General features: G+C 41.5%; 1 pseudogene; it reads right to left on the bottom strand.

Moving 5' to 3' along the window:
• Positions 1-5211: 5211 nt before the first annotated feature.
• LOC124606165 lies at positions 5212-12802 on the bottom strand (annotated as a pseudogene).
• Between the last annotated feature and the right edge of the window lie 1634 nt (positions 12803-14436).

The following is a 14436-nucleotide window of genomic DNA, read 5'->3' as shown; positions in this document are numbered from 1 at the left end:
GACATAACAACAATCAATATTGTAGTTGTATACTGTTGTAGCTCTGTTGGAAATGAACTAGAGCTCCAGGAGTTAATAGAAAGCACTGAATCTTAAATCGTTCTAGGTATGAAAAGTTGGCTATTTCCAGAGATAAACTCAACAGATATTTTTGCAGAGTACCTGTTCGTGTTCAAAAGGATAAATTAAATACAGTTGGTGGTGGACTGTTTATTGCTGTCAGAAATAGTTTACGTTGCAGTGAAACTGAAGGTGATAGTTCCTGTAACAATCAGAATAGATTAATACTTGATTCCTTTCACCGATCCCCCAACCCAGATGATAACAGTTGCTGAAAAGCTCAAAGAAAACTTTAGTGTCATTTCAAATAGTACCTCACACGTACGGCTATACTTGGTGGTGTCATCAACCTATCCTCGAGAGGTCGCCGAAAATACGTGTTTAAATTGGATGGTGGACACAAAGCGTCGTCCGAAATCGTACTCAATGGGTTCTCAGAAAACTGATTTGAACAACTAGTTCAGGAACCGTCTCGAGGTGTAAATGGTTAAGAAAACATACTTGACCTCTCAACAACAAATAATCCTGAACAAATAGAATGCATCATTACGGATACAGGCATTAGTGACCACTGTCCCTTTAATATGACGGACGATAGTTTTCATGATCGTTTGCCCTATATCATGTCATTTCCTATCTCGGCTTCCCATGCGACTTTCACGTGCCCACAACCTAGTGGTCACCGTGTGTGGCTGTCTTGCGCATCACGGTGGAAGTTATCTTGAGTTGTTCGGTGATGTTCTCTGAGTATTTATTACCTTTTTTCTTTCTTTGATCGTTCACTTTTCTTATGTTATTTTGTGTTCATACAGTGCGACACTCGTATTTTCGTTCTGACAAACCCGACCATATCAACCCCATTCTTATAGTTGGACAGTGAATCCCGACTATTATTATGAGAAAAAAGTGTTAAGTGTTATGCAATTTCTTGTCATAGTTTCTTAATTTTTCCTTTTGCAGTCTTTCACATACAAAGATGGGCATCTAATTGCTCGAAACCGGCCGTGATTTTGAACCAATAAAATTATTTAGAACTGAAGCGGTTAATTACCTGATTATACAATAACTGAAATGTTAAAAGTTTGTGTAAAGTCTCCAGTAAATGTAAAGAAATACTGCGTTTCTTAGACTGCGTAATATGAACCGAAACTTACTTGTCGAATAAAACATTAACATACTATTCCATTCTGTCTTGAAGTCATTAGTAAATGAGTGATACCAAGGTTGAATTTTGAATAATGTATTTCTGATTTGAGTGTTCCAGACGTGTTGCCATGTGTTACTGTCTTCAGAAGATCCCCCTCCCCTATTCTAGTTGTAGGTTTGGTCACTGCTTGAATGGATATTGTAGGAGGATTATTCTTTCAATGTTTCAAAGCTAGACAGTTCAGTTATCAAACGTTGTGAGGCAGATGTTCGCTAGTCTGTTAATATCTCATTGTAGAGAGCTGTATAAAAGCTTTTGACAGTGACTGATTTTGTGCATCTATTCTGAGATAAATGCTAAACGGTTCCATCTTACGTAATGAATCTCATCAGTTTAAAATTATTAATATCTGGTTCAAAATTAGTTGTCCGATTTGGACTGGCGGCCTGACAACAAATAACGATTCTATACTGCTTTTTAATCTATACTCTCCTGTATAGAGTAACGATGTTTTGCAGACGAAACCAATTGTCTAATTGCTTATGATCAGTTAGTTACGCGATCAGAGTCATATAACCTGTAAAACGGTAACAACAATTTGTTATTATTGGCGTGTTACTGGTGGCAATCAAATTGGTGATTGCTCTAATTTGTAGAGATCACGCCCGCCATAGTGTGTACAGTCTTTACATGTCAAGAAGTCGACCGTATTGCGAGTCGTCCAGTAAATCTTGGATAGCGTTGCTCAAGGTCATTAAACTTGCCAAACTTAATTGATATTGACTGCTAACTAATTAATCTCTTTTTGTGCGTAAAATCGTGAGTCGAATTTACTTGATTAACGAAGCATGTAGCGTCGAAATGTTGCATCTCTCGTTTACGTTGCAACATCGAGTGACGGTTGCTTCAGTAACCTTGCTCAAGTTTGGTTGTAATTGTAGCGTCACTAACAGGTGGCAGCAGTTGACAAGCTTTAATGTTAAGCTTCCTAGTTAGAGGTCAGCTGTGCAGTGCTACGTTGGAGATGTTAAGTAATTTAACATTTCTTCTTCTTCTCTCTAATCAAATAATGCTCCAAATGCTAGAGTACATGCGAAATAGCTGATACATTACAATAATGAACGAAGAAATTCCGCGGTTTAGTCGCACGAAATGGATGTGTAAGTTCTCTTGAATTATCGTAGACGTCCCAGCAATTCCTGACGCTTTTCCTGGGTCTCTGTATTAGAAACTGTGTCAGAGCATTTAGAAAGTGATTTAACGTCTCTCTACATACAACACAGCTTTATTTATACAGAACTTATGAGACGTTGGAGATAGATACAAATGAGAACTGATGTTTAGCATAGAGGTAAAAATATTTATTATTTCGTGGTCCGTCACACCGCCCGTCAGCTCTGAGCAGTGACAGTACTGCTGGAGGATGTTGTCATGGGGGGGGGGGGGAGGCGGGAGTTCCTTTGTTGTTTCGTTGAGTGCAGCGATATTTGGCTATGTGTATTGCTATCGCCTTTCGGCTATTTGTACTGGTTTTTGGTATTTTGGATTGTATCGCTTTTCGGCTATTTGTATTGCTATCATGTTCTGCCTTTTTAGACAGCATCCTTTATTGAAATTACATTATGCAGGTTTGGACCCGTGGTCTTGGGGTACCGTAAATGATTGTAGTACAATATACGTCCTAGGTCCCGGGTTCGAACCTCTACATAGTATAAATTTTTAATTAAAATTGCCAGGAATGGCGGCCGAAGGTCCCAGCATAAGATGTGCTTAAATCTTTAAATAAAATCATCGGAAATAGCGGCCGAAGGTTCCCAATAAAACGGGTCACCATCATTCTGCCAACGTGTCAAAGAATGCGGTGGAGCTGACAAGAGTTTCGGGGCAACATCTTGCCCTCGGGGGTGCGAAAACTATACATAACGGGCGGAAGAATCGGCAATGATAAACGGCATGAGAATTAAAAACGACAATGGAAACCAATACATTAAAGATATACGTGATCTATACACAGCACTTGCCTGTAATGGAAAAAGTACCGTAAGGATCACTCCACTGGCAAAAGATTCCGACTTAGTTCGTCCACCATTTGGATCTCCGAGAAAGGGCAGCCAACGGGGACGCAACCATGAAAAAAAAGAGAGGATACTCAACGAAAGGATGAATACTCATCGAAAGGGTAACGTAAGAGTTGGGAGTTTGAATGTGGTCGGGAAGCTAGAACCCTGAAAAAGAAATACAAAGGCTGAATCTAGATACAGTGTGGATAAGGGGGGGGGGGGGGGGAGAGAGACATGAATGAAATGGGAAGAAAAGGATTTCTGGTCAGACAAATAAACTATAATACCAAAATAAGCAGAAAAGACATGGTGAGAGTAAGATTCGCAATGATTAGGAAGTACAACAGAGAGCGAATCACTGCGATGAGTTCAGTTTTAAGATTTTTCTCAGGATAACCGACAGCAGACGAAGAGTCAGTCCTGCAACGGTGGCCAGTTCACCAGCCATTCGTTTCTTACAACAAATTCGTCTTTCTGTTGGAAAGTCGTATTCCACAGATTTTTTCGCAGCGAGACCTTTTGACTGTTCTTAACTATGACCTTGATTGTGGTCAGTATAAAGACGAAAGTAGCAGGGGTCAAATACAGGGAGCAAAAGGCTATTTACAATTTGTACAGAAAGCAGACGGCAGTTATAAGAGTCGAGGGCATGAAATGGAAGCAGTGGTCGGGAAGGGAGTGAGACAGGGTTGTGGCCTATCCCCGATGTTGTTCAATCTGTATATTGAGCAAGCAGTAAAGAAAACAAAAGAAAAATTCGGAGTAGGAACTAAAATCCATGGAGAAGAAATAAAAGCTTTGAGGTTCGCCGATGACATTGTAATTCTGTCAGAGACAGCAAAGGACTTGGAAGAGCAGTTGAATGGAATGGACTGTGTCTTGAAAGGAGGATATAAGATGAACATCAACAAAAGCAAAACAAGGATAATGAAATGTAGTCGAATTAAATCGGGTGATGCTGAGGGAATTAGATTAGGAAATGAGACGTTTAAAGTAGTAAATGAGTTTTGCTATTTGGGGAGCAAAATAACTGATGATGATCGAAGTAGAGAGGATACAAAATGAAGACTGGCAATGGCAAGGAAACCGTTTCTGAAGAAGAGAGATTTGTTAACATCAGGTATAGATTTAAGTGTCAGGAAGTCGTTTCTGAAAGTATTTGTATGGAGTGTAGCCATATATGGAAGTGAAACGTGGACCATAAATAGTTTAGACGAAAAGAGAATAGAAGCTACAGAAGAATGCTGAAGATTAGATGGGTAGATCACACAACTAATGAGGAGGTATTGAATAGAATTAGGGAGAAGAGAAATTTGTGGTGCAACTTGACTAGAAGAAGGGATCGCTTGGTATGACATATTCTGAGGCATCAAGGGATCACCAATTTAGTATTGGAGGGCAGCGTGGAGGGTACAAATCGTAGAGGGAGACCAAGAGATGAATACACTAAACAGATTCAGAAGGATTTAGGTTGCAGTAGGTACTGGGAGATGAAGAAGCTTGCAGAGGATAGATAGAGTAGCATGGAGAGCTGCATCAAACCAGTCTCTGGCCTGAAGACCACAACAACAACAACAATGAAGACGAAGTTATAGGTAACTGATGTAACTTCGCAGTGCAACGTGAGTACAGTTTACTTCTCCTAGTAAATCATTCCAAAAGTAAAGATAGCAAAGAAATGTGAGATTACATACGGTAGGCATAAGATTGTGTGCAGAACCTCTCGTGTTTCAATTTCCTAGGTGATCACATAATCAGTAAACTGCAGCGACAGCTCCATCAAATTTTTCTATCAGTACTTTTACTGTAGCATAATGAGGAGCCTAAAGCGTTATCGAGTCTTATAACAGGTCCTTTGTTACATTTAATAGCATACCAGAGGCTAGTGGAAGCGGAAATAATGTAAAGATGGTCTCTATCGCTCCGGAAAACGTTACACAACATTTATTTTGTGCAGGCCACATAAGTTATTTGAATAACAGACACGGCATTATTACTTTTAGCTTTAATAACAGCGGGTACTCCTCCACGTACGCCGCTCGTAAGAGCTGCATTGTCAAAACCTTGAGATCGACACATCATACATTTAAAGAGTCGGTTTCCAGCCTCTTATGAATTTCGTCACTTAGATCAGCGGCTGTTTTTTTCCTTATGAAGGAAAAAGTAAGGAATACTTCTTTACTGCCTCAAACTACTAATAGTTAAAAAAAATCGCTCAGACATCTGATCAGTGAGTGAAACGTCAGTTGTGCTATCAAACATAATACCAAAATACTTAGATGGTTTAATTCCGTTGGCGAGTTTTTATCTTACGTGGTTTGCTAAAACATTTATAAAAATATTCTTACTTCTGACGACAAATAAGATGCTTTTTGTGATTTACCATATTGCAAGTTCAAGATGTGTTCTTCCAAGACAGTATCAAACTTTGATAATTTGACTAGTTCTAAGAAATTTCCTTTAATTGTAGAGCCCTTTTCTTCATCATGCCCACTAAACACTAGGTTTTGTTTAGCCAGAAACAGATACATCCGATAATCTACATAAAAAATGCTTCGGATTCGGTTCCTCAGTATCCATTAATTGCAAGGCTATGTTATCTATTGTTTTAAACAATTTTAGGCTCACTTCCAAAGTTTTCCACTTCTAATGATTTTCCACATGTTCATTTATAGTTACATGGTCGGCCACTTCAGGATTCAGTTTCCATCATTTCTGAAATCAGGTAATAAATGTAGATGGTGTAATAGTACTACTGGTGACAGCAAATAAATGACAGGATAAACAAAAGAGGTGATTCGTTATAGAAGAGCAGACCACACAAGACCGCAGAATTTTTCACGGTAACTGTGTTATTCTCACCTTATAAAACCATTCTTTTGAAAGATACCACACATTACTTTTTTTTTTGTTCCGTGCCTAGATACAATGTTTAACAGCCCTTATCTGTTTCGGAAATATCCACTTTCCTTTTTTTTATGATTGCAGCGCAAACATTTTCAGGAACTAGTACGCTCCAATGAGAGATCTATCAAGTCCTGAAGTGATCCATTCATGTTATTATAGTCTCTTATAGTAGTAACATTGTGAGTATATCACATCATTTTCAGTGTTTTTTCTGGGCTATCATAATTTCTGTAATATCGCTGCTACCTTCTGAAGATGAGCTGATATCTGAATCATTCCTGCAGCATTGTGAGAATTAGTTTCTTTTGATGACCTTTGGCTATCGTCAGCTTTCGTAATATATTTGAAGATGGCTCCAGACATGCCCAGAAGTGCACCAATTTTAGCCTCTTTTGCTTTTCTCTGCTGAAATCCGCTTTTTCTTGTAGATACATGAATTCCTCGAGGCACATTTATTCTTCTAATTTTTTGGCTCTCAGTTAGTATAACCGACGTTATACATTCGAAATATATTTGTATGGACGATTATAAGTAGCTATACATATTATAATAAATACACGTTTTTAATGAATAAATACTCTACCCATGTTAACAGATAGGGACAGTCGCATTCTCTGTCAGTTGTTCGTATATACTGTGAACATGGGTTTTAGGTACTTCGTGAAACAAGCATGCTGAAAGGCAGTAACAAACAGATACTACATGTGTTATATCCTAGCCAGTAATGCCACCCGAGCCCGCTGCCAAAAGGTTGGCAGCATCAAAGTCCGGACGCCGTCCGCATAAGCAGCGCCAGCGAGACAGGAAATCGCCGCAAGTCTGCGCGCGCCATCGCTGGCTTCTGGTTTCTTAAGCGCTGGAGTCGCGAGCGCTAGGACAGTTCTGTATTCGCCGCTCAGTTGTATACTCGCCACCGAATTGTGTACTTGCTAGTCAGTTGTGTGTTCATCGCAGCAGAGTTGTTGTTTGTCGTCAGCCGACGCTGACCTAGCCGCTCCGACTCGAACTAGACAGATTTCTGTAGACACGGAGTTCACTACTGTGTTTCTGTATCTTCGTTAATAAAGATAAGTACCGACTTTTATTTAATCAGAGTGTTTGGGTTTTCATCTTTCTGTTCACTGTTCCAGCGGACCGGTCGGCCCGCTATTAAAAGTGTGGCGGTGACTTCGTAAGCCGTTTCTACAGCGAATTGCTTGTCGCTACGAACGCCGCCACAAAAACATGATGTTTTAGTTTACAGAAAAATAATAGCGCAGTACGTCACTACCGCTTCCTAAATCCTAAACAATGGCCTCTCCTCAGGGATACCTGTCCTCAAAGGGTGACTGTACCTTGGGAAATTTCACTTACTTAGCCCAACAGAAAGGTGGCTCGCATAGCTGCTTATTTCCTCGAATGAAATGAAATTTTCCTTGACACGCGTGTTTACGATGCGTAACATCACATATCAAGAATAATATGGTAATGTTGCAATCGGTTTCGGGTAGCACAAGCCATCGAATTCCTAAAGTTACATGAGATGATTTATGACATGTTTTTGCTAGGGCAGCATAAATCACACACATAAATCTTAAGAGAAGTGGGTCTGTAGAACGCACGAGCTGAGCACCGTATAGTTAACTAACAAGTGTTTATTACCATTTCTGTTATGATTTATGTGTGTGAATACGCTGCCCTCGCACAGACATGTGATAAATCTTTCTCATACAGCTTTTGAAAATAGCTAATGTTAACCGAAACCGGCCAAAAATAAATTCCTTTCCAAGCGCAAATGGTGGCTATATTTTTCATCCTGAATTATATCATATTTCCTGAAGCGACGACGGTCATGTATACATCATTGATGAATGTTGTTACAAATTATTAAACTATCCGGTCCACTTATCTTGGTTTTAGTTTTCTATAAGACATCTTTTCAGTTCTTTTCTAATACACTATCGAAATAACGATGATTCACTTCACGTCAGTCACAGATCACAACACGAAAGAAGCGAGAAATAAAACAGCCGACGAGCAACGACGATTTTTGAGGAACCTCGACCGAGCCACAGAGCTACGAAAATAAGAACTGATTAGGGTGTCCGTTACGGTTTATAATGAGGACAAACGATGAAGTTCAACTCCGTAGAAGTCGTTGTACTTCGTGCCTTACATCACATCTGCCATTCGTAGTGATCTATTGTCTGGTACGAAGCACGGTTATTAGAATGCATTGCGGTAACCGTGGTACGAAGTGTGGCACGTGAACCGTGTGCGTTGTTGTTGTTACCTTGTTGTACAGCATGTAAAGGCGAGCGTCTTTAAAATGCTCTTCCACAGTTGTTCTAGTTCTGTGAGATATTTCTGCCTTAGCGTACAGTCTTCGCCCGGGTATAGATGTATCTTTCCCCTCTCCCCGCAAATACCACTGAGCGGAGCTCACTGTAGCTACATAGACAGGCTGTATATTTGTCAGTATTCTAGCTTTTCTCGTGAACCCGAACAGAATGTTAATCAAAAGAAAAAAATAACGCTGCTTAGTTATTACAGCAAAACGAAATTCAGTTTTACTCATCGTTTTATCTCGCCGCAGTACACGGGGTGGGCCAAACACCCCTTCTCCCCTCTCCCACAATACCCCCTCTCCCGCCCTAGCTACATTACTGGTGACCACCATTCTTCACCTAGGTGACCGTGATTCCCCTCGGTAACCAAGAAACGGAATGGCTCACCATTTACGAAAACTGGCCGGATCTCCATTTATTAAAGAAACGGAATGGGTCTCGGTTTGAAAACCGGAATGGATTACCAAACAGTTGACGGCAAATGGTAAACTGTGAACGATAAACGATGGTATAACACAAACGGTATTTCTCAACCACTGGACCAAATAATGCTTCCTTCCCAAGTTTGGATACCAGTACTTTACAGGTGTACTTGGTATTTACTGAATGGTGCTGGTTTCACAGACCCAGATGCTGTAGCCAAACATTTTGCTCTTCATTCTGCTCGAGCATCTGTGTCTGAGAACTATCAACCTGCCTTTCGTGTCCTTAAGTAACGGATGGAGTGATTGCACTTATCTTTTACTGCATGCCACCTGGAGCCCTATAGTGCTACATTCAGTGAATGGGAATTCTTCAGTACCCTAGCTCTTTGCCCTGATACAGCCCCAGGGCCAGATCAAATCCACAACCAAATACTCAAGCACCTGTCAGTGGTTTGTCATCACCAACTGTATCTTGAGCGAGGGTGCGTTCCCATCTTAATGGTGGAAAAACATCGTCGTTCCACTACTGAAACTGGGTAAGCATCCTCTGGAGCTGGACATTTATCACCCAATTAGTCTCACCAATGTTCTTTTTAAGTTGCTCGAACACCTGGTGAGCTGGTAGCTGTGTTGGCTCCTTGAGTCTCAAAGCCTTCTGGCTCCATCCCGGTGCAGTTTATGCCAAGGCCCTTCCACTGTCGGTAATTTGGTTTGCCTGGAGTCTTCCATCCAGACAGCTTTTGAACAATGTCAACACCTTATTGCTGTCTTCTTCGACCTACAAAAGGCTTGTGACGTCACATGATGACACCACATCCTTCCTACCTTACATGGGTGGGGTCACCAGAGCCTGCTTACGATTTTTGTCCACAACTTGTTATCGCACAATACTTTCTGGGTTCGTGTTCGTGCTTCCCCCAGTACTCTCATATTTAAGAGAATGGGGTCCCACAGGTTTCTGTATTAGCTGTCCCTCTCTGTCTAATGGATATCAACGGTCTAGCAGTAGCTGTGGAGTCCATAGCATCACCCTCTTGTATGCTAACGATTTTGGCTTTTACTATTCCTCGTCTAGTGTGAATGTTGCTGAGCGCTGACTGCAGGGAACCATTCAAAAGACGCAGTCATAGGTCCTCACTTACTGCTTTCAGTTTGCCACCGTCAAGACACAGTTCATGAACAACTGTCGCCGTCAAACTGTTCATCCACAACCAGAACCTCACCTCGCTGACAAATTACTCATTTTGGTGGAGACATCGTTTTTTTTGGACTTGTCTTCAATATCTGGCTGATGTGGCTTCCCTAACTTCGCCAACTTAAGTAGATATGCTGGCTATACCTTAATACACTTCGTTGCCTCAGTAACACCAGCTGTGGTGCAGACCATACTACCCTATGGCAGCTTTACAGATTCCTGATTCTGCCCCATCTTGATTATGTGAGTCTAGCATATGCCCTAAGCATTGTGATCACTGGACCCAGTACACCACCATGGGTTTTGACTTGCAACAGGAGACTTTCAAACTGGCCCTGTGGACAGCCTACTCGTGGAGACTGGGGTCCCTCCACTACAGATCAGGCACCAGTTACGCTACACATGTTCACAGTTCCTCTAAGCATCCCAACTACTGTATCCTTTTCCCTAGTTGGAAGGTCAACCTCCCACAACAGAGTCCGAGAACTGGGGTCACAACTGCAGCTAGGCGACAGTGTCTCTGCTCTGAACTCAAATTTCCCCCAATGTCGCTTCCTGTCAGGGCATACAGCCCCATGGCATGTACCCCAACCTCGGACCTGTGTCAGCTTATCTTTTGGACCAAAAGATTCAGTTGACTCCATGACGTTTGCCATCTGTGTCTGGTTGCCCTCGATGCATTTCTGGGTTTGGAAGAGGTACATACTGAGGGCTCAACAGTCGATGGATAAACTGATTCTGCATACACACATGCAAGGTGCAGTGAGCAACACTCATTGCCAAATGAATGCCATGTTTTCATGGTTGAACTGGTGGCAAAGCCCTTAGCCACACTCGTTCTTACATAGGCAAGATGCTTTTAATCTAGCAGCTCCCTGAGCAGCCTTAAGGCTGTAGGCCACAGCTCTCCTTGTCACCCATTAGTCACAGCTATCCAAGATCTTCTTTCCAAACTGGATCAAACTGGATGACCAGTCGTCTTCGTTTGGACCCCTGGACATTTTAGGATCTCAGGGAATGAACATGTAAACCATTTGGTAATATTGGCTACCAGGATGCTGATTTTGGAAATGGGGCCCCCAGAACTGGACCTTCGATCGACTCTACAACATCAGCTGATGGAGGTCTGGAGCATGGAATGATCCTCACTGGATTCTCTCAACAAACTGAGGGCAATGAAGGAGACCATGATTCCATGGCAGTCTTTCCTTCACACTTTCTGCAGGGAATCCACAGTCTTTTGTCGACTATGCATTGGCCACACTTGTCTGACCTATGGCCACATTCTCCAATGTGAATACCCAGCTTACTGACAATGTGGTGCCCACCTGATGGTGGCCCACATCCTACCCGACTGCCCAGATTTGGCTGCTTGGCGGCGATATCTTAAACTTCATGTCAAGCTTCCTTTGGTGCCAGCAGATGATGGCAATGTGACTGACCAGGTTTTATGTTTCACCTGTGGAGGTGTTTACTACTTGTCTCTGTAAGGCAGAGCACTTTGCCCTCATTGACTGCCTGAGTGGTTAAAGGGGCACACCTCTCCTGCTCTATCTGACAGGTCCCACGGTGGCTCTTGTTTGGCAGTCTGGTCAGACCGTTACCCTCACTATCTTTTTATTTTCCTTTTTCTTTTATGTTCGCCACTTTTCATGTTTTATCATTCCTAAAGTGTTATCATATTGTCTGCATTTGCTCGGTTTCTTGGGGTAACAGACGGTGAGATAATGCTGGTGGGAAGCAGAGGGTGCATCTCCTGCTGCATGCCATGTCTTACTGCATTCCATTCTCCAGGGATATCCAGCTGCATTCTGGGCAGAGTGGCTCACCCACCTTATCCCTCTCACTCCCGTCCTACTTCTCCTTGATTTTATCTCTGTATTATTGTATCTTGCTCACAATAATGCTTCCCAGGCTTTGCCTTTTGTGTCCTTCTTCTGAGTATTGTTCCTGGTTCGATACAAATAGGATGAAGGGACTGATGACCTTGCATTTTTATCCATTTAACTCCAGCCAGTCACCTGGGCCAAGGAGGTGGAAATGGTGGTCATCTAGGGTGGAGTGGTGGTCATCTATCATCTATGGTGTAGGGAATAGTGGTCACCTACCGGGGGGGAGGAATGGTGCTCACTTATGGTGGAGGGAGAAGGGGAAGGTGGCTACCAAGGGTGGGGTGACAATGGTGGTCACCTAGGAGAGCAGAATGGGGTGCCCAAGGGGGAATGGTGGTCACCTGGGGGGGGTGCAATGCGAATGGTGGTTACCTGGGGAGAGGAATAGTGGTCACCTAGGTACAGGGTGTGGAGGCCACCAAAGAGGGAATGGTTGTGACCCTGTAAAATGATCATTTTCATCAATAGTTGACACCTCAGAATGGAATGACTGACACTCTGAGAAGTCATCCAGGTGGAAATATTGTTCACCCTGTAAAATGATCTCTGACCATCATTCTCTCCAAAAATAAATAGTTGTATAAAATATGTCAGTATTATTTTTATTACATGTAAAAATTGGTTTGTAGTTATTTTGTGTTTCTTGCATCTACTCTATCCTCTGGTAAATGTTGTGGAGGGCCAGATTTCTGAATTCAGCTGTACATTACATACGTGGCCTCGACTGGGCTCAGTCATTTGTAATAACTGCCAATCAGTAAAATCAATCATATTTTTCTCGTGATGCATTATCGTCAACCCTCCTAATCTATAGGCGGAAAACGTTAAGTGGTGATAGCTCAAGCATCAAAATGATCTCTTTATGTATTTAGATACTCTTGTAACAGTTAAACATCTAATTTGAGAGCGTTAAACCTTGTGTCTAACTAAATAATTACATTCAGAATGCCTGTTAGTATCTGTGTTTGCATAATCTGTTAGCCTAGCAATGTTAGTTTCGATATTTTAAGTCAAACTTTAAATGCTAACTGTCTGTTAGTTTTCTTAAACCAAATGTATTTAGATATAGAAATAGAATAACGTCATGTTACAGTCAGGTTTTCGATGCCAATTTGACAAATATGTATCTTTTCTGTGTTGCTGGTGCATCTTCGCAGACTTTTAGCCTTGTAAAGAATATTGTGACATCCATCACAGGTGTACTAAATAATTAATTTCATCATTTGTTTTGAATGTCTGCTAATGCATCCATCTGTTGGCGGCAGCAGAGAACAGATACATAAATGAAAAGCTGATTTTATTTCGCCTATTATGAAGTTTTGCAGAAAAGTATTTAAGATAAAACTCATCTTCGACAACCATGTGTACCTAATTTGTTAATTACATTGTATAAACTAATGCTGGTTTTTCACTATGTATGAAGAGTGGTTTATACTAATTCTAATATTCAGCTGGGAATCATGTACAACATCAAGTGAAATTCACACGTATGTCTTGTGGGCCAGTTGATAAATGATTTATTGTAATCGGTAATGAAAACGCAGCTGACAATAACTTTGTCATTCTTTTACGCAGTTCAGGTTTGTTTTTAAATGTGCGACAATTTTAGTAGTGGAAATACTGCAAAACATAAGTCGAATACCTTTTTAGCAATGGCGCTACATTGTAATTATTTTTTTCATTGTAATGGCTGTTAAAATACTAGGATTTGATTGGAGGAGGGGGATGGGAGATGATACTTTATATGTGTGTCTGTGTGTGTGTGTGTCTGAGTCTGTACGCCATTTTTACATATACAGGGTGGTCCATTGATTGTAACCGGGCCAAATATCTCACGAAATCAACGTGAAACGAAAAAACTACAAAGAACGAAACTCGTCTAGCTGTATGGTTGGCCTGCTAAATGGCGCTGCCATAGGTCAAACGAATATCAACTGCGTTTTTTTAAATAGGATCCCCCATTTTTATGACATATTCGTGTAGTACGCAAAGAAATATGAACGTTTTAGTTGGACCACTTTTTTCGCTTTGTGATAGATGGCGCTGTAACAGTCACAAACGTATAAGTACGTGGTATCACGTAACATTCCGCCAGTGCGGATGGTATTTGCTTCGTGATACATTACCGGTGTTAAAATGGACCGTTTACCAATTGCGGAAAAGGTCGATATCGTGTTGATGTATTTTGTATGGCTATTGTGATCAAAATGCCCAACGGGCGTGTGCTATGTATGCTGCTCGGTATCCTGGACGACATCGTCCAAGTGTCCGGACCATTCGCCGGATAGTTACGTTATTTAAGGAAACAGGAAGTGTTCAGCCACATGTGAAACGTCAACCACAACCTGCAACAAATAATGATGACCAAGTAGGTGTTTTAGCTGCTGTCGCGGTTAATCCGCACATCAGTAGCAGACAAATTG

The sequence above is a fragment of the Schistocerca americana genome, chromosome 3 (genome assembly GCF_021461395.2).
Source record: "Schistocerca americana isolate TAMUIC-IGC-003095 chromosome 3, iqSchAmer2.1, whole genome shotgun sequence".
Lineage (NCBI taxonomy): Eukaryota > Metazoa > Arthropoda > Insecta > Orthoptera > Acrididae > Schistocerca > Schistocerca americana.
The sequence above is the reverse complement of the archived record's forward strand: the minus strand, read 5'-3'. Positions and strand labels throughout refer to the sequence as shown.